This window comes from Nicotiana attenuata, unplaced genomic scaffold (assembly GCF_001879085.1).
Source record: "Nicotiana attenuata strain UT unplaced genomic scaffold, NIATTr2, whole genome shotgun sequence".
NCBI classification, from domain to species: domain Eukaryota; kingdom Viridiplantae; phylum Streptophyta; class Magnoliopsida; order Solanales; family Solanaceae; genus Nicotiana; species Nicotiana attenuata.
Window position 1 is genome coordinate 46,914 of NW_017675052.1, and position 21,651 is coordinate 68,564.

General features: G+C 37.1%; 1 pseudogene; it reads right to left on the minus strand.

Moving 5' to 3' along the window:
- Positions 1–6,808: 6,808 nt before the first annotated feature.
- LOC109219607 lies at positions 6,809–9,445 on the minus strand (annotated as a pseudogene).
- Positions 9,446–21,651: the final 12,206 nt, after the last annotated feature.

Consider the following 21,651-nt stretch of genomic DNA (forward strand, 5'->3'; position numbering starts at 1 on the left):
GGTTACAACATATTTAATTGGGAGTTCCGGTATATAATGCCCACAAGGTGTTTGTTTAAATGACACAGTGAGTGTAAATGGTAATTGTGACCAATTATGCGGGTGAAATCTGAGTAACCGCAGTTGAGTCACACCTTTTGTGTTGTGCTAATGCTATTCCTATTCCAGGTACTATGGCACCATCCAGGAAATGCCGCACCACCGGTGCTTCATCCAGCGGTCAAGCTGGATCATCCAAGGCGCACGGGTCAGCTCCTGCTCGTCTTTTTGATAGTAACAGGTTCGTCTTTGCCAAGGCTCAAGACCGCTTTGCTGATAAGGCCCCTAAGAAACCAATACCGGAGAGGGGCATCGATATAGGGTCGCTCCAGCTGGGCTTCTCTAATTTGTATAATGAGTTGGTAAGGCGGGGGCTACAAATCTTCTTTGAAGAGCCGGACGAGAGGAATGTGATGGTTGTCCGTGAATTCTATGCCAATGTAAAAGAACATGTGAATGGCGTAGTAACAAAGCGCAGGAAGGTCGTGGATGCCTCTGTTGAGGCTATTCGGAGAATATACCAGCTGTCCCCTCCTGTGGATAAGTATGAAGACTATTATGAACTGTATGGCAGAAAATACACCCAGTGGGAGAGGTTCTTTGCAACCATCTGTGTACCCGGCAAGGAAATTGTATGGATGAAGTATGGGAAGAAGTTTCACTTCGCGGCGCTCACCTCTGAAGGGAAGTGTTGGTTGTATGTCATCAACAACCGCCTGATCCCGTCTTCCAACACCACGGAGGTGAATGCTCCTCGAGCTGCTCTAATTTGGTGCTTTATGAGTGGTCACAACTTTGACGTGGCCAAGCTGATTCACGAGGAGATGTTCACCCGTTGTCCGGTGAAGAGGTATGGGTTCTTCTTCCCTTCCTTAGTCACTAGGCTTTGCCGGGCCGCTCGGGTGCAGGAGAATTTGAATGTGGATGGGATAGTGTCAAAAGACTCCACGTTCCGAGCTGATAAGGTAACTACTGGAAAGGAGCCTGTGGCAGCTGGTGGTGATGATAGTGTTGAATCTGATGACTCTGAGGAAGGGGAGGATGAACAGGAGGAAGTAAGGTCCGAGTCACCAGCCCATGAGCAGATTGCAGAGGCTACAAGACCATTTGGGGCTGCTCGGGTTACCCGGTTTACAGCCTTAGAGCACGAGGTGGCAGGATTGCGTACCTCGGTTGCTAACTTAGGTACCCGTGTTGATGCGGTGGCTGCCCAGTAGGTGAAATCGGAGAAGAAAATATTGGGCTGGCTGCAAGCTCTGGGTCGTACATGCAATCTGAACCCGGAGATGGTCTCCGATCAAGAGTGATCAATCAGGGAAGTTCCTTTACCTCACTGTTCTTTATTTTGTATTCCATGAGGACATGTCTTCCTTTTAAGTGTGGGGTGGGGGATACTTCAATGTATGTGTATATATGTAAGAAATTGACTGTTTTATGCTTTTTCTATTTTTCTTGATTGTTGTATGTCTTCTTTGTTTTGTGGATTTGAGTAGCAGTCAAATTAGGTAAGTCGACTTGTCTCGACGACGGATCTCTTTCGACGGGGTTCTTGAGGGTATAAGTTGACGAAAAGAAAAAAAACAGAAATATGTTGAGGGAAGTAAGTCTAAAGAAAATACCAAAAAAAAAAATTTTATTTTATTTTAGGTAATGTAGTAACTCCCCCTTGGTTTTTCTTTGGGCCGCGGTTCTTTTCCAAGGGTTTTGCTTGAACCCGGTGTAGTTAGTTTTTGTTTATTTTGTTTTTAGTTTTTCGTTTGTACTTATGGGCGATGAGCTGAAATAGGAAAAGAAGCCCTTGGCGTTGATACACCTAAACACCATAGACACTAGAGTGTGACACTTAGTCTCAGTGGTTGATTCTTGTTAGAGTGCCTTAAATTGTATGTTTGTAACTGACTTGAGTACTTAAAGGAGAGTGTCTTGATAAGCCAATCTGCAGTGAGTCATGTGCCATGTGTGTGAGTTGTATTGTATTCTATGCTCTGCACTTGATGCCTAGAACTTGCCTTGTGTGTTTGCAAAGCGAAAAAGTAGCTTTATTCAGTCTTAGAAGTGATATAGGCATTTCTTTGTTAAGCCAGATATATAAAGTAGACCCACCTAAATGCGATACATCGTAGTTAACCCCGTGAGCCTATAAGCCTGTTCTTTGGCAACCACATTACAAACTTTACCCAATTGTTTGAACGGCCTATCTGTTTGAACCTCTTTACCTTCCATGAGCACTTGAATGGTTATGAAATATGCAAAAATTAAAGTGTGGGGTGGTGGTTTGGTTTTTGAGTGAAACCAATGAAATAGAGAAAAAGGTACAGTATTTTGAAAAATAAAAGAATAAGAGCCACTTAAAAAAAAAGAAGAAAAAAAGAGAGTAAATAAATGTAGTACTTGATAAGTGGTGACTTGATATAATTGCACCTAATGGAGTTTGGGGTGTTATAAATGGAAGTATGGTGGAATGTCTGGTCTGACATAAGTATGGTTTTGAATGCGAAGGTGATTGTATTAAAAGTGCCTAGGGAGGTTAGTCACTATATCTAAATATATCCTACCCGTCCCTTAGCCTACATTACAACCAAATGAAGTCCTAATTAATCTTAGACTGAATGGGCTCGATTAATAGATTAGTACACTACGGGCAAGCCTACGGTGCATCTGTGTGGCATGTGAATTTTCTTTCTAAGAGTGAGCGAATTTTGTCTATCTAAGTTCTTAATTGTTCTTAATATTATTATTTGTGGAACTACTCTCTTGTGTGATGTGAGTGCATGTGATTCACGAAGGAAAGGTAAGTCTTGACCTCTGTATAGAGTAATTTGAGTAAGTATGAATATTGCACGGCACGTGAGAGTCGACTCCTGAGGCAAAGATGGTACACTACTAGACGTAACTTTGGTGATATGTTCTTGGTGTGATACGTTAGGGAAAAGCTTAGTGAATGAACCTTTATAGAGTATGGTGGATTGCTCGGGGACTAGCAATGATTTAAGTGTGGGGTGTTGATAATAGGCTAGATTCATGTAGTTTGGCGACTATTTATGCCCCAACTTGACTATGCTTCACCGTTCTAAGAAGGTTAAATGACGATAAAATGGCTCTAATTGTTAATTTCATGTTTTGCAGGAGCAAGTTGTGCTTATGACTTACCTAGGACAGTGTTCGGAGCTAAATTAAAGCAAGGGAAGCCCCTCGGAGCCGAGTACGTGTGAAAGAAGAAAGAAAAGAAGAGAAAAAAGGTTGATTCACTCTAGTGTGGCCTTAGCGCGACCGCGCTAGAGCAGGAAATCGAGGCAAAACACTCAACTATATGCGCGGCCACTAGCGCGGTTTGAGCGCGGCCGCGCTAGTCCAATCCGGAGCGCAGAAGTTCAGGGGTAAACTTAGAAGTTTGGAGGTAATTCCATTTAACCTATAAGAGGTCCAGCTCGCCCAAAAAGACATTATCAAGGTTTTTATAGCTTAGTTGAAGGCAAGAAGAGGAAAGAGGCAAGGAGGATAATTCGACATCGAGTTCTACCTTTCTTCCTTTTGTATTTATCATTCATGGTGAATTTTGCTGTTGTTATTACGAACACGATTATGAGTAGCTAATTATTTAATCTAGGGTTTTGATGGAACCTGTTGAAGGATGAACTTCGTGTTGTGTTAATATAGTTTGCCCAGTTTAATCTCTATTTGTTCAACTACGTTCTTGTTGTAGTTAATTGATAGGATCCTCAATTAGCTGTGCTTATTTAGTATGTATTACTCGGGAGAGAGTGCATATTTAGGTAGTTGTTGAACAACATCACTCCCAAAGTATATGAGGGATCAATAACTGAGGGTTTTAAAGGTGGGATTAGGGATAACAAAACCTTGGGTGCGATCTAAAGTGAGCTGTAATAAAAGTCAGCTAGCGTAACTCGGGAGAGTGCGTCTAGTAAATTGTCGTAATTACTTGGGAGAGATTTACGGTAGTAAGAGTGCTCATGATCGATATAGACGATTAGGCAATTCTATGCAAAACATAACAGGAAGGGATTCCATCAATAGGGGAAATCACAACCTTAGATCCTTCTCTTATTTGTTTACAACTCAGTCATAGTTAGCATTTAGTTTACTTAACTTCATTCAGTTATAATTAGTAAAAATATCACCAATTATTATTCAAAATATCTGGAAAGCTGATTACGAAGAATTCAGTAAGTCAGACAAAAGTAATCGGTAGGTTAATTCCCTGTGGGATTCGACTCTGAGCTAAACACTCGGATTATATTTGCAACGACCGATTATCCTTTTTACAAGGCATAGTTGGGCGTGATCAAATATCGAACCATAATTCATAAATACCGTACCAAAGTATCGAATGCCCACCCCGAGTTCGAATTTTGGGATCAAACGCTTTTTAATAAACTCATAATTGCGGGAATTACACATCATTTTGTTCTCGGAAAAAAAAGGAGATATCCTTTTTATAGGGAGCACATTATCTCCCTTAATGAGTTAATCGAATGCGAATTTAGATTAATTGAGATAATGAGCTTTGAATAATCAACTATAAAACTATTTAAAAATGGGCGTAATGGCTTCTGGGCCATTTAAACTTGCACCGGATTTTAAAGCCGATACATGAACTTTTAATTTTCCCATTAGCACCCAAACTCGATAAAAATACTTATAATAAACCCTCCCTCAGAGCGTGTATCTCAATTGCCCGACGTGAATACCACGTCAGATACTAAGACCATTTAATGTTTGGCATTTGTAATATCTGGGTCCCATCCCTTTTAAAATTAATTTACCAAATTTTTAATTTTTTTTCTCTTTCCTTTCTTCTTCACCATAGCTCCTCCAAAACCTTCCCTTCCCCAACCACTATTTCCAATGGTAAAAATTCAAATATGATCAATTCATATCATAGTATATATCTTAACCGAACCTCAATCTTGAAATTAGTCCAAACAAGCCATTAGATCTTCTAAAAAAAAATATCAAAACCGTTTCGACAAGGTTTCTATCGGAAAAAATGGCATCTCGGTGGCACTCGTCAAAATCAAAATTAACAGACCTCCTTGAACACCTATTACTTCCCACCCTGAAAATTTCCAGTAATTTCGTAGTCTCAACCGGCCAAAGAAGATCGCCGGAAACGCTGTCACCACCATACCTGTCGTTAGAAAATGAGATAGACTAACCAATGCTAAAATGATTAGTTTGTGGAGAAATGAAGACTGGTCAAGGGATTGTTCCATGTCCCAATGAAGAGAAAGGAGGTGGGGGTGAGGGATCGGGAAGAACTATGGAGAAAGAAATTGGGGGGGGGGGGGGGGGGTGTAAGGAAGAAGATAAGAAAGGGGTTACGGGAAGGGATTTAGGTTCCAGGACTTCTTTTATTTTTTATTTGTTTGTCTTTTATTTACTTTTCCTTTTTCTTATTCAGATTTAATATTTTTAAGTTCAGTAATTGGAGCGACGCTCTTTTTTTGCGTGATTAACACGCACCTTGACCACGTCAGTTGTGTTGCTGCCACGTAAGCATAGTCAAAGGTCAAAGGTGTTCACTTATAAGTAATTGATTGAGTTGAAGTGTTAAAATGAAAAAATCGAAAGTTCATATATCGTCTTTAAAATCCGGTGCAAGTTTAGATGGCCAAGAAGCCATTTCGCCTAAAAAATAAAAGCGAGAGAATATATGTACTTCTAGTAGAATCTTACTTTTTCTTTATTAAAATGGAGATTGAAAAAGAAGAAAGGTACAGGTGCACTTTTATTCACTATCGCATAGGAATTGGAGGAACAAACTGGTATGCTCAAGAGTCATTTTTGGTAGTTCTATGTGCCAATTAAATTGAAAAATAAAGATCGATTTTTTTTTATTTTTCTTCACTCCCATGCGTCTAAAGAAAGTGTAGTCATGCTCTTCATCGCGTCAACATCTAAAGGTTTAAGACTTCGATTTATCAAACGGATAATTAGGACAAAAAATAATTCAGGTGCGCATCGAAAAAACAGTGCCTAAGTTCAGAAGGTCCCGAACGATTATGCCTTCTTTAGTTGGTGTATTTAGTATTAACCCTTCTGTGGTTCTGTTATTAATGGAACTTCGAGCTTGCATCGATCATTAATGGTAAGCTTTTTAATTTGATGAGTTTCCAAATTACTGAATAAACTACAAAATAACTTACAAAAAGTAACAATGACGAAGCAACAAAATTTAAAATCAGGTTAGTACATACAAAAAAGGAAGAAAAAGAAAGGAAAAAGTAAAGAAACAAAAAATCCATGCTTAAATCTCAACTGGAAAGAGGCCTAGCTTTTTGTTAGCTCTTTGCACAGTAAACTGCAGTTACAACATGTTTGGATGGTTGTTACGTATTGTGTCGTATCGATTTGTTACCTAAAATATAATTTTTGTTTTGATCGTTACTTAAATTTCATTGTATTGTATCGTTAAACCTGTCGTTAAATGACGACGAAAAGTACCACTTTATGTAACGATCAATTTGGTGTCGCTGCGTCGTTACCTTGTCTTTTTCTCTCATCTTGCCCTTTATTATTATTAAATAATCCTATTTTATCCTTTACCCTACCTTTTTATATAATAATTCTACCTTGTACCATTCTTTTTCTATGTAATAATGCAAGTTTATTCTTCATGTCACTGAGTGCGTGACATTATGAAACAATGGCAAATGATACATCTATCCAAACATTATATTCATCAAACGATACAGTACAATATAATACAATATGATATGATATATTATGAAACAATATATAACGACCATCCAAACAAGCTTTTAATAATTACTTGTGTTGCCTTTCTCTAAAAAACCAAGAAACTTTTGATCTGAAATCAACTGTCACTTATTTTTTCTTGCCAAAGTGGGACAAAATGCTTCTTTCTGTCTGTTGAATTTTCAAACCACAATAGAAAAGTATGAACAAAAACCTTTACCTTGTAAACTGATAACAAAACCAGTATTAACATCTTCACCAAGCTTAGAAACACCATCTGTGGATAATTGAGGGACCATATTCATCATACACGCCTTTTGCTAAACACATCTGCATATGCAACATATGGATCTTAGTGCTAAACCAATTATTTGAGACTTACACGTAATTGATTTGATTTATTGATCAGTCAAATAAAAAGGCGAGGAGAAACTAACTTGTTTGAAAGTAGTGAGGGAAGCTAGAATTGATCCTCTTATCCAGGCACTGTACTTCCTCTCGGGTGGTGCAATCACCTTGATCTTCGTGTTGCTCGGAGCAAGAGCAGTTATTTCCTTGCTCGTACGTTCTGCTATGCCAGGAAACATAGTCGAGCCACCACTAAGCACAATGTTTGTGAATAAATTTTTCCTAATATCAACAACGCATCTCATGATTGAGTTGTAGATTTTTTCATGAATTCCTGTCGTGTCCTTTCCAACCAATGATGGTCGAAAGAGGACTTCAGGACACCGAAACCTTTCAGAACCATGAGCTAAGACATCAGGGCAACCTGACCCCTCGGAACCAAGAGCGAAGCATTGTTCATCAGGAAGCACATAGCCGTTTGCAGATGATGAGCTATATCCTTTTGCCTTGTCAATCTCCTGTTCAAAATCCAATGCAATATAAGTAATCATCTCCTTTAATTGACGAACAATTTCTAAAGCACCGGCACATCTAAATTGGTAACCAGTAACCACTCTCCTCGAGAATCTTCATAAGATATTCTGTAAGATCACGGCCACCAAGACCTAATCGCGAGATAGCATGAGGAAGCGCATGTCCCTCATAAATAGGGACAGCGTGGCTCACAGTAGAACCAGAATCAAGCACAATACCTTGTCGAAGAACAACAAACGAATTAGTGACCAATTAAAACTGTAAGGAACCAGCATATGCTGGTATTCTTCTGCTGCTTACCAGTTGTATAACCGCTAGCAAACAGAGGAAGAATGGCCTGGATTGCAACATACATGGCTGGCACATTGAATGATTCAAATATGATTTGAGTCATTTTCTCTCGATTTGCCTTGGGTTTAAATGGTGCATCAGTCAGAAGAACGGGATGCTCCTCGGGAGCAACAGCGAGCTCATTGTAAAATGTATGGTGCCAGATTTTCTCCATATCATCCCGGTCTCTTATGATACCATCTTCAATTGGATATCTCGGAGAAAAGTAAAATCTTCTATACCGAGCTTCCTCACCAATATAGGCATCTTTTTGTCCCATTCCAAATATGACGCCAGTGTGACGAGGACGAGCAATTATACTTGGAAAAACGGCCCTAGGAGAATCATCTCCAGCAAAGCCAACCTAAAGAAACAAACTACGCAGTTATTATTCATTAGTAGGTCACATTAGGAGCAATGTAATCAGAGGCGGACCCAGGATTTTAACGCAACGGAGACACCAGTATTCTGCAAAACCAGTATTCCTCGAAGACTTTTAGTGTTCATGGTACCAATTTATTTGGATAAACCATTTCAAAACCGAAGTTATGGGGTCTGGTGACCCCTCAATGTTATACATAGGTCCACCTCTGAATGTAGTTAACACTATACATGGAGCTAAAATTATAAGCAGTTTTTTTTCTAACTAACCTTGCTCGTTACACTTCCGTTGTCAATAACAAGTGGTTGGATATCCTTCCCATCAGCCATCTTGTAAGTACTTCAAATAATTATTTTGCAAGTATAATTTAAGGTAACAAATCACTGGTACAACTACAGAGTCAAAGTGAAAATTGTTCACAAAATCAGCTCAGTCGAGAATTTCTTCCTTTATCTTTCATATTTCCAGCTATTCACATGCAAAAACTCGCAAAAGGAAGAAATTGGTGCGGTCGGAGTTCATTCAAGATATTTGAAGATATCTCACTCATGTTAAAAGCTCAACATATGGATTTTCCGAAATCCTAATTCTCCTTGCTGCCAATGAAAAGAAGAGCAAAATGCTGAAAATTAGCATGTTATAGTAATTCAACAATAAAATGTCCCGTCTCTAGACCAAGATATACTAGTGCACCTTTCACCATGAAACAGTTAGCTGCACAATTAATCTATACTTGAAGAAAATTCACATTCAGGAAAAAAAAAAAAAATGGTTGTTTAAGAATCACTCAACTTAAGAAAACATGAAGAGCAAAGAGCTGCAGACAAGCAAAGTGCTATGTATGGTAATACAACAACAACAACAACAATAAATCTAGTGTAGTTCCACAAGTAGGATTTGAGGAGGGGTAGTGTGTACACACACTTTCCCTCTAACTCAGGTAGAGATGCTATTTCCGATAAACCATCAGCTCAAAAAACGAGAACATGACCCTTGAAAGGAAGGTGTTTAAGGTCGAAGATTGGATAGTAGGTTAGGTAGTCTAGATTATTCATACCGGTAGTGTTAGTACGTACTTTCGCATTTGGTTGGTATTAGGTTTCTTTGAATACCTGTCGTTTTTGGCACTTCGATCATCTTACTATCTTGTTATGTATGCTGCTTTTACATGATTTTTCGGTGTTGTCCCGTCTTGTTTTCTTGTTATTATTGTGGTACCTATGCTTTTCTAAGCCGAGGGTCTATGGAAAACAGCGCCTTTACCTCCACAAGGTAGGGGTAAGGTCTGCGTACATACTATTCTCCCCAGACCCCACTATGTGAGATTATACTGGGTATGTTGTTGTTGTTATTGTAGTATAATAACACTTCACTATAGCAACCAAAAATATCGGAACGTCGAGAGGTTTGACTGTATGTATATAGACGAGCCCACTTTTACGTTCTATATAGAACCAAATGTCAAACATCAAACATATAAAAGAACTAAATCAAGAAAAGGCAAATGAATGGCATAAAGCAACAGTAATCATAAAGAATATGAAAATTCTACTGATGCCATCTGATACAGTTCCAGTTTTAATTTAAACACAAATAAGCACAAGGAAACAATCAATAACACGTTGTTTTTTTTGACAATTTTCATGATCAACAAGGTATAGACAATTTCGTTCGATTAACAAATGTTCAAACAAATTTGGATCAGAACCACAGGAAATCATCCTACCAAAAAACTGAATAAAACCAGGATTAGTAAAAATAAATTTGCAGCAAAACAAGTGCCAAGCACATAGCCCATCAACTGAATACAAATGAAACAAAGACAAATACATTAATGAGAGAGGTATTGGATGTCAGATACCAAATAATTATTAAAAAAGAAAAAAGAAGAAGAAACGGAGACAAACCAAATTCAAGACCGAGTTACACATGGAATCTGATCGATCAGCAAATAGAATTGAAGTTTATGTTGATGAAATCGATAACGAAAGTTAGGAAAAGATTAAAAAAACACGTGTGCATACATCTAGAATTTACACAAAACCAATGGATTATTCTCCATATAGATAGATTTACATAGTTTATTTAATAAATACACAGACTATTGACGCAGTAGATAACTGTAAATGCACATAAAACGGATATTTTGAAGACAAATTTTCAGAAACCACTATATTTTAGCGATTATTAGCTTGCTATAGTTACCATTTACTAAATTGCTATAGATGAATATAGTAGCAAAACTCGGCGAAAAACAGGGGAATCCAGCTAAGCAGAGAATGTATTCGACTGTATTCGCGAGTTGTATTAGTGAATACAGTAAATTTACGGGAAAAAGGGTCTTCAGCAGTTTAAAAATGGTAAGTAAATCAATTAACGCAATAGACTCCTAATATAACTAACAAACTCAATTATAATACACAAAATTTGTATTTCCAGTTATAGAAAAGATTCTCAACCGAAAAAGACCCCAAAAAATAGAGCAATCTTCAGAGATTCAATCCATCCTTTCTTTTTTTAATGGTATCTTTACTAAAATATTTTTTAGTGGTATCTTTACAAATAGAATTATATATTGAAATTATATAATTACATTGAATACAGTTAAATACATAAAAATACATTGAATACATGAAGTATAGCAGGTCATCTATAGTGCAAAAACATATGAACGCATACTACAGATACATTTGAATACATATATACATCTGAATACATAAATTATATTAATTAAAAAAACATATGAATACATTCATGGAATACAGCGAGACAGTGAATACAATGAAATACATGGAATACAACGAGATACATTGAAATACAATGAAAAAAATGATAGTGAATACAATGAAATACATGGAATACAGCGAGATACATTGAAATACAATGGAAAAAAAAGGTAACAGACTCATCAAGTTACTCGGCCCCAAACTCCATCCCCAATCCACCGATATCCAGGCCATCGCCATGTGGGGCATTGCCGCCTGTTAAATGAATACAGTTGTTGAAGAAGCACCAGTTTAAAGGATCAAACGGAAACTAGAGACAGAACTTCTTCAGATCTCACAAGGCAAACATGAACAATCAATGCAAAATTTAAGAAAATTTAGAATGTGTAACACAACTGTGTGAAGAAAATTGTCGGGGTGACACAACAAGAAAGGGGGGAAGTGGTCACCAGCCGGATTTGTCGTTGGCGGAACACAAATCCTGCTAGGGTTTCTAAAATCAGGGGAGGTAAAAACTGGGGGGAAAAGAGAAGAAAGAGGAAAGAGAAAGGAGGAGAGAGGAGAGAGATAAATAATATATAACATATTTAATGGCTTAAAGGTAGAAAGTGGTCATAAATATATATTTTACTATAAAAATTAAAAGGTAGCTATAGGAGATAATTTTTTAAAAGGATATTTATTTATAATAAAGCAGGTATCAACATTTGGTATATGAGGTAAATTTTCCTATTTTGAATCGTATCATTATTGTTCTTGGACCAATTCTTTGTTTCCTTTTGGGCCTTCTTCTCCCTTTTGAAATTGGGAAATATACGCCCACTATAACACTTATAACACCATATCCTGCTTTATAAATTGGGATTTTTTTTCTTTCAATACATTATTTGAAATATTATTATGAAAAATATTCAAATTTTTATATTTATCCGACCTAAACACGTTTTAACTACAAATTATATACATTCCACTTTAAAAAACTCACAATCTATTATTAGTGTATTCAATCAAGGGATTTAGTTATACCATTTCCCTTTTTCTCTCCTCTCTCCCCTCAGATCTTCCACCCTTTTCAAGATATTACTCTAGGAGATTGAAAACTTTTTAAATCTCGACACCAAAATTTTAATCTATTTCAAAGTACTAGTAATATTAATTATATTCTGAAAAGAGAGTAAAAAAAAATGCGTTTCCTTTCGGTTAGTTTCCCTTTCTTCTATATTTTTCTTTTAATCTTCTGATGTGAAGATGTTCTTTTTTTTTTAAGAAAGTGAGATTTCTCATTTCCCCTTTGTCACGCATAATCACTGATGCCATACAGTCCCATTAAAGTGGAACTATCAAATAAATTCAAGTGTCTAAGGGTAGGGGCCATATTGGTTAGTCTTTCACTCTTGCCTGGAGAACAACTGAACAAAATCAATAATAAGAGATATGCCCCCTATTTGTTTGATCATTTCTTTTCTTTTATCTTCCTTTGTTTTAAAATTAATAAATAAAAGTAGCAGTAGAATTTTTCGCATTTAATATTTGATATTTTTATACAAATTTTATACAATATGTCTTTTGTATATTTTGTATCTGATTTATACATCGTAAAAATAAATTTCATACAACTAATTATATATTATACAACTTATCTACAACTTTTATACATTATTTCTACATAGTTAAATACAACTACAATATCATTCAACTTAAATACTTTATACAATATGTCTTTTGTATCTGATTTATACATAGTAAATACAAATTTCATACAACTAATTATATATTATACAACTTATTTACAATTTATCTGTCACGACCCAAAATCCACTAAGGGTCGTGATGGCGCCGAACACCACTGTCAGGCAAGCCAACCAAAATACTTAATTAAATTCTCTTTTTAATACTCTTGAAATCTATGATTTTCCTCCAAATTTACCAAATAAAAGATGATCGCTTCAATTCAAATTAAATGATAGGCAATTAATACAAAATACTTTGTAACCATCCCAGAACCCGGTGTCACAAGTGCATGAGCAATTTCTAAGAATTTGAATAAAGTACAACAGCTGTCCGGAACACAATTGGACAGAAAGTAAATACAATTCTGAGAGAGAGAGACTATACTAGTTGCGGGTCGCCTCGAGGAAATACAGCTCACCTAGTCTCCGGGTTGCCCATGCTGCTACGCCCAATGGGCCAATAGAAATACTTGTACCTGTGCAATAAAATGCACAGCAAGTGTAGCATGAGTACGTAAACAACGTGTACTCAGTAAGTATTTCGCCTAATCTCGAAGAAGTAGAGACGAGATGACAACTTCAATACTTACTAATGGTCAAATAATAATGTTATTAAAGCGATGACTCACGAATTTATTAAGGACAGCAGTAGATTCAAATGAATTACTAAACAGGTAAAAGTTCCTTTTTATTAAAAGTCTCCGAATTCATAATCCATTAATTAACAATTATCTCAAGTCGGGGAGAGCAGATGGCAATATCAATAAATCTCAAGACAAGCAATTCAAACAGGCGCAACTCATGCCGAGGTCGTACGGCCCGATCCAACATAAATATAAAATGTGCACTGCCGAGGGTCGAGCGGCCCGAACCGTAGATGCATCTATTACCCCGCTCGCGAATCATACATGTGACGCGGTCAAATACATATAAACACAACAATCAGTCAATCATGAATTTATCAGGGAATAATTATCCAAGGAAAAGCCAATTCTCTTTTAACAATTCAAGAAAATGAAGGTAGATCTTTTTAGAAATTCACTTACTAATTCGACGTGATTTAAACAAATCAAACTGTCAATAAGATTACAAATATTCCAAGTATAACATACTTTTGGGTCCTAGACTACCCGGACTTAAACATAATAGTAGCTACGCACGGACTCTCGTCACCTCGTGCGTACGTAGCCCCCACAAATAGGAGCACATAACCAATTAACTTACCTATGGGGATAATTCCCTCTTACAAGGTTAGAAAGGAGACTCACCTCGCTCCGAAGATCCATATCTGGCCTTCCACGCCCTTCCGAAGACTCAAATTGATGCTACTTGCTCCGAAACTAGCCAATAGTTATTCAAATCCATTAGTATATGCTCGAGTGCTCATTACAATCCAATTTATAATAATTCCTAACCCCGATCGAAAAGTTGACAAAAATGCCCTCGGGCCCATGTGCCCGGATCCCGAAAATTTTCGAAGATTAAGCTTACCCATGACTCCACGAACTCAAATATATAATTTACTCTCAATTCATACCCAAAATCGTGGTCAAATTCCAAGAATATCAATTTTCTAGGTTTTCCTCAAACCCCCAAATTTCTACCAATTTTACATGCTAAAATCCATACATAATTAATATATTAACTCAAGATAGGTGGGATTAGCTTACGTTGTCGTTGATGATGAAAAATCCCACTTGAAGCTCTCCAAAATCGTCCACACCCAATGAAAAATGGGGGAAAATGACCAAACCCCCAAATTTCAAAAGAACCATTCTGTCTCCAGCACTCCCGCACCTGCGGTCCCTTGACCGCTCCTGCGGTTCCGCAGATGCGGCACTTCTACCGTTTCTGCGGATATCTCACCAGGCCCTCCCTTCCGTTTCTGCGATTCGACCGCCGCAGGTGCGGTCCCGCTTCTGCGGCTGCTTGACCGCATCTGCGGTCCCCTTCACTTCTGGTCCAAACCGTATCTGCGGCTTCTCTGGCCGCTTCTGCGGCTCCGCACCTGCGGCCCAATTCTTGCAGGTGCGGTTATACCAGCAACTTCAGCCTTCCATAAATTCCATTTTCGATCCGTTAACCACCCAGAATCCACCCGAGGCCCCCGGGACCCCAACCAATCATACCAACCAGTCCCAAAACACATTATGGACTTGCTCGAGGCCTCAAATCATATCAAACAATTCTAAAACCATGAATCGACCTCCAATCCAAGCTTTATGAACTTTAGAATTTCAAACTTCTACTTCCGATGTTTAAACCTATCAAATCACGTCCGATTGACTTCAAATTTAGCACACAAGTCATATTCAATATTACGGACCTACTCCAACTTTCGGAATCGGATTCCGACCCCAGTATCAAAAATTCCACCTCCGATCAAACTTCTCAAAAACCTTTAAATTTCTATCTTTAGCCAAATGACCCCAAAATGACCCACGGGCATCCGAATTCACTTCCAATCGCGCTCCCAACTCCAGAATGACCATACGGAGCTACTCCTAGACTTGGAATCCCAAACGGACATCAATAACACAGAAATGCACTTCAACCCAAACTTATGAAATTTCCTCCAAAATGCTAACTTCCACAATAGGCGCCAAAACATTCTCGGGTCATCCAAAACCTGATTCGGGCATACGCCCAAGTCCGAAATCATTATACGAACCTACTGGAACCTTCAGATCCCGATTCTGAGGTCGTTTACTCTGAAATCCCATCCTAGTCAATTCTCTTAACTTAGAGCTTTCGAAATGAGAATTTCCTCTCCAAGTCAACTCCGAGCTTCCCGAAATTCAATTCCGGCCACGCTTACAAGTTGTAATACTTAAAATGAAGCTGCTCATGGCCTCAAACTGTTGAACGGCGCGCTAGAGCTCAAAACGACCGGTCGGGTCGTTACATTATCTACAACTTTCATACATTATTTCTACCCAGTTAAATACAACTACAATATCATACAAAAATACAATTTTTATACAATATGTGTCACGACCCAACCCCGGTGGTGATGGCGCCCAACACACTGCTAGGCAAGCCCGACCATCTAGACAACCTTAACCGATTAATCACAGTGGATAAATAAATTTTCACAACTAAAATACCAAGTTAAATGCGGAAATCCGAAAATTAATTCAAACATTCGGAAAGCCCAAAATATAAAAATACTACTCAGCCCATAGAATCCGGTGTCACAAGTCTGAGCCTCTAATGCATGAGTATTAACCAACTACATATTGTTCTCTAAAAATGCGGGAATAAATAAATAAGATAGAAGGAAGATCAGGACTGCGAACGTCAATTTGCAGCTACCTTGAATCTCCCGAATGTGATGCTAGGCAGAGAAAGATCTCACTCAGCCTCAGTGGGTGCGCCTGAATCTGCACACAAGGTGCAGGGAGTAATGTGAGTACTCCCAACCCAGAAAGTAATAAACATAAATAAAGTCTGAAAATAAGAAATCCTAAATAGGCACAAAGTAAACCTATAAATACAGCAACATGAACCAGTAGCACTACACAGTAGAACAGTGAAGACAATTATAAAAACACCACAACAGATTAAGAATAAATGACAATTAAATATGCAATGCAACACATAAACCGGTACTCTCCAGTACCCGCTGCAGCGTGCAGCCTGCTCCATTTATTTATCGTCGACGGTGCTCACTGGGGGTGTGCAGACTCCGGGAGGGGCCCCTTACAGCCCAAGCGCAATAATAAGCCATATCGTGGCATCAAACAGGCCCTCGGCCTCGCATCAATATCATTATCATACCGCTGCGGCGTGCAACCCGATCCCATACTCAGTCCAAAATCACATAAGCCTCTCGGGCACAATAATATAAAAAAATATTCAGCCCAAACTTCATTTAAAAATATTAATTTAGTTTCTACTTTGAGAAAAATGGCTGAGTTTACAAAACAGTATTAAATACCAGGACTGAGTTCAATAACTATAATTATAGTAAGAAACCAGTAAAAACAATCCCTGAAGGATTCAAGTAGTTTGCACGAAGTCCAATTATGACAATTAATCCATTTTTATAAGGATATTACTAAGCTACAATCAATTAGGTAGTAATTTTATTAAGCGGGACGGACCAAGTCACGATCCCCGACGGTGCTCTACCCCACGCCCGTTATCCGGCGTGCAAGTCACCTCAACATAGCACTACGTTATGCAAATTCGGGGTTTCAAACCCTCAACACAGCATTTACATTTATTACTAACCTCAAACCGGCCAAAATCCTAGCTCGCTATGCCTTTGCCTCTCAAATCGACCTCCTCGTGCGTCAAATTTGACCAAAACCATAACGAATACGTCACATTATGCTATAGGAACAATACCCAGGCGAAAACAATCGAAAAATAACTGAAATCTCGAAATTAGCAAAACCCGAGCCCCGGACCCACTTCTCAAAACTCAGAAATTTTCACATCAATGGATTCCTTATCTCGCCACGAGTCTATACATATCAAAATCACAAGAATCGAAGTCCATTTGACCCCTCAAATCCCTAATTTAAGCTCTCTTAGGTTCAAGCCCTAAACCACCATTTTTTGACCTTTAATTCCTTGAGTTTTCAGTTCTAATCCATGTATTTACACCATAAAATTATTTTCTAAGTCCAAGAATTCATACCTGATCAAAGCTCTCGAAACCCTCTTCGAAATCGCCCAAAAACATCTCCAAGTCCGAAGTGCAATATGAAACCCTTTCAAAATTTCGCGAAGGTGAATAATTAATGAATCTGTCCAGTCATCTCGCTTCTGCGGTCCAATTGTCGCTTCTGCGACTTCCGCTTCTGCGGCCTTCTTCTGCTTTGCGGAAATTCCCAAAGTCCCAAGGCCCGCTTCTGCGACCTCATTCCCGCATCTGCGTCTTCACAGATGCGGCTCCTCCAAAATAACACCCAGGCCAAATATCGCTTCTGCGATCCTCCCTTCGCTTCTGTGCAACTGCACCTGCGGTCCCATAACCGCAGGTGCGAAGATACCAGATACCAGCAGTCCTTTAACATGCAAAAATTCCAAAACTCTCCGTTTAACCATCCGATCTCACCCCGAGGCCCCCGGGACCTCAACCAAAAACACAAACATGATCCAATGTCTTATTCAAACTTGCTCCAATCATCAAAACACCACGATTAACACTAAAACCATCAAAACGCTAAAACCATCAAATTACATCAAATCCAAGCCTAAGTTCTTCAAATTCTTCCGAAACTCGCATTCGATCAAAAACCAACCAAATCACCTCCGAATCACCTGAAATTTTGCACACATATCCCAAATCACATGACGAAGCTACAGCAACTCTCGGAATTTCACTCCGACCCTCGAATCAAAATCTCACCTATCAACCGGAAATCGCCAAAATACTAATTTCGCCAATTCAAGCCTAATTCTACACCGGACCTCCAAATTACTTCCGGTCACACTCCTAAGTCACAAATCATCCCCCGAAGCTAACCAAATCATTGAAATTCATATCCGAGCCCTCTAACACATAAGTCAACGTCCGGTTGACTTTTCCAACTTAAGCCTTCTTAAAAGAGACTAAGTGTCTCATTTCTTATCAAACCACTCCAAACCAACTCGATCACATAAGATACGGATAATGAAGCATAAAGAAGATGAAAATGGGGAAAACGGAGCGGTTCTCATGAGACGTCGGGTCGGGTCGTCACAATATGTCTTTCGTATATATTTTATATTTGATTTGTATATATCTTGTATCTGATTTGTATATATTTTGTTTGTGGTGTGTGCTTCTTCCTCTCTAAAATTTCAATAAAAACTTACTCTCTTAATACAATTTTGATACATATCAACAACTTTATGTAAAAAGATAGTATTGATAACTTCAATACAAATTTTATACAACGATTCTTACATTATACAATTATTTTCAACTTTCATACAACATTCAAATATATATATATATATATATATATATATATATATATATATATATATTTTACAACAGAATATAATTTACATACGCCTTAGAGGATTGAGCTATTTGAGAGCACCGCACTGCGATTGAATGGCGGATTTCAATGATGAAGAGAAAAGTATAGTTCTCTTTTCATTTGAAAGGGGAATGGATGTCTTATTGAGAATGATTACGGAAGAACCTTTTCATAGAGGAGAGCGATAGGCCGGTTTGAAGAGCAAGCTTGAAAATAAATGGAGAGGTCATTCATTCATAGCAGAAAAAGCGCTCACTCACTCGTATCTGAAAAGGCAGGCGGGGGGCTCTCTATCCTTAAGATAAGATTTTTTTCATTCTTAAAAGCCTTCTTTCATAGATAATCAGTAGTATTCCTCTCGCTAGCTATTCTGAGTAAGAGGGGGAGGACTTGATGTGACTACTATTAGACCTCCAACCCCGAGAGACTCTACAATCATTATGAGCGGATAACCCTTTTCCTTCCCTTCTATAGAGAGGTTGCCCCTTTCTCCCCGGGTAGTTCATTTTTTATACTACAACTTTACATCAATTTCGTAAGTATATTGTATGTCATGTGTTCTTCTTCTTCTTCTTCTTCTTCTTCGAGTTTCGATCTAAGATTCAGCCAAAATCAAGTCTAATCTTCACCAAAAACCCTCAAAATTGAGATATAAACTCCAAAAAAATTCCCAATTGTTTGCAACAACACCCAATCCAAACAAATAATGGATTTTGAAAATTCAAATTCGAATTCAAAGCTTCAAAGCTTTTTAATGGATGTCAATGGTGGAGAGTCAAACACCTTCAAATTTTACTGATTGACAATTTCAATTTTAACACCAATTATACAACATTATTGGAATTTGAACACCAATTGTGCAACACCTTCAGCTCTACATTCCTGGAATTTCAATAAACGTGGAATTGCTGCTCTCTTTCCCATTGCTCTACATTACTGGAATGAGGGATTGAGAGAGAGAGAGAGAGAGAGAGAGAGAGAGAGAGAGAGAGAGAGAGAGAGACGTAGAAAGAGAGCAGGAGAAAGAGAGAGAGAGCAGGAGGGAGAGAGAACATATAAAGGGATACTCATTTAATTCCTAAAGTGTATATAATTGGTAAATTGTATATGCCTATGTAATTAAATTGAAAACTTGAATAGGGAGGGTGATAAAGTTTCAAATAGTGTATAGGTAGGTAAAAATTCTTTATAAATTTATTTTACCTTGTATACCTACTTTATAAGTTTTTATGAATTAGAATATTGTATTTTGTTTGGTTTGAATATGATATTCAAATTAGAATATTATGTTATATTTGAATTGAATATTGTGAATTAAATTAGAATATGACGATATATTTGATTTGAATGAAAATTGTATTCCAAATTAGACTATTATCGCATATTTAGTTTGATTATTGTATTTCAAATTAGAATAATGTAGTATGTTTGGTTTGAATATTATATCCAAATTAGAAAATTATAGTATGTTTTGGTATGAATATTGTATTTTAAAATATTGTGGTATAGTTACTTTGAATATCGTATTCCAAACTAGAATACTATATATTTGGTTTGAATATCATATTTCAAATTAAAATATTATGGTATATTTGGTTTGAATATTATATTTCAAATTAGAATATTATGGTATGTTTACTTTAAATACTGTATTTCAAATTTATGTTTAGTTTGAAATTATATTTAAAAATAGAATATGTGATAATTTTGGTTTGAATATTATATTTTCATTAAATAATGTGGTATTTTTTCTCTTAAAGATTCAAGTTTGCCTTTAAATTTGCTCTAATTGTTGAGGTCAAATCTATCCTTATCCAAGAGATAGAAATTTATACAAAGGAATCCAAAAATATCATACTAGGATTTGAACCTACTTCCAAAAATAATTTTAGAACCTCCTTTACCATTTTACTACAAGTTCTCCTAGTGTCAAAGATATTCAATAGATTGTATATGACCAAAAAGACTAGCTTTATGCCTTATTTATACAATATAATTCTTTTAACGAATGAAATTCCATTAAACTCCTTCCTTTAATTTACCCTTTTGGTTCCTGGTTCATTGTTATTTTCTTGTTTTAGTATGTAAATTATTTTCATTGGAACATATAAGATAACAACCTAGAGTTTAAGTTCATTTTGAGCTAAAATTATCCCTGGATCACTTTGGCATCTTTAAGAACGATAGTATTTGATGTCTTTGATATCTTTGTGATCGAATATTCTTTATAAAATTTCGAGATTCTAAACCATAAGTGGAACCAATAAATTGGACAAGTTCTGGAAACTTTATTCAGCTAATTAATTCGATTAGTTTCCTCCAAAAAAAAAAACATGATCGATGCCTTGGTGAGTGGTAGAGATATAAAAAGGACAGTACAGAGCACAAAACATTCCGCGTTCATACAGGATTCAGATAAAGACCGCATCCAACTCCAAGGGTAGAGATATGTATAGTAGTATAAATCTTAGATCCAAAATTATTGGTCATAAACACGTAGATCCAACTCAAAGTTGATCTGATCATTAACAAGAATAAGCCAACAACGTAACTAAATTATAATGGTAGAACATTTGTTGCATACAAGTATTAATTCAAAGAAGATAAATGAATGAATTGGTCTGCCTCCTCATATACATGTCATTGATTTGTCACCATGTAGTGCCCATTCTTTAGATTTTGAAATTACAACGATGATTTAATGGCTTACTTTCTTATTATAAATATTAATAATCAAATAACCTCCTAAACAAATGACAAATTCATAACGACTTCGACAAATTTTTTAAATATATAAGTGTTTATATGTTAAAAATAATCATATGTTTTGCTTGGAACCCTTAAGATCAAAGGTCTGACTG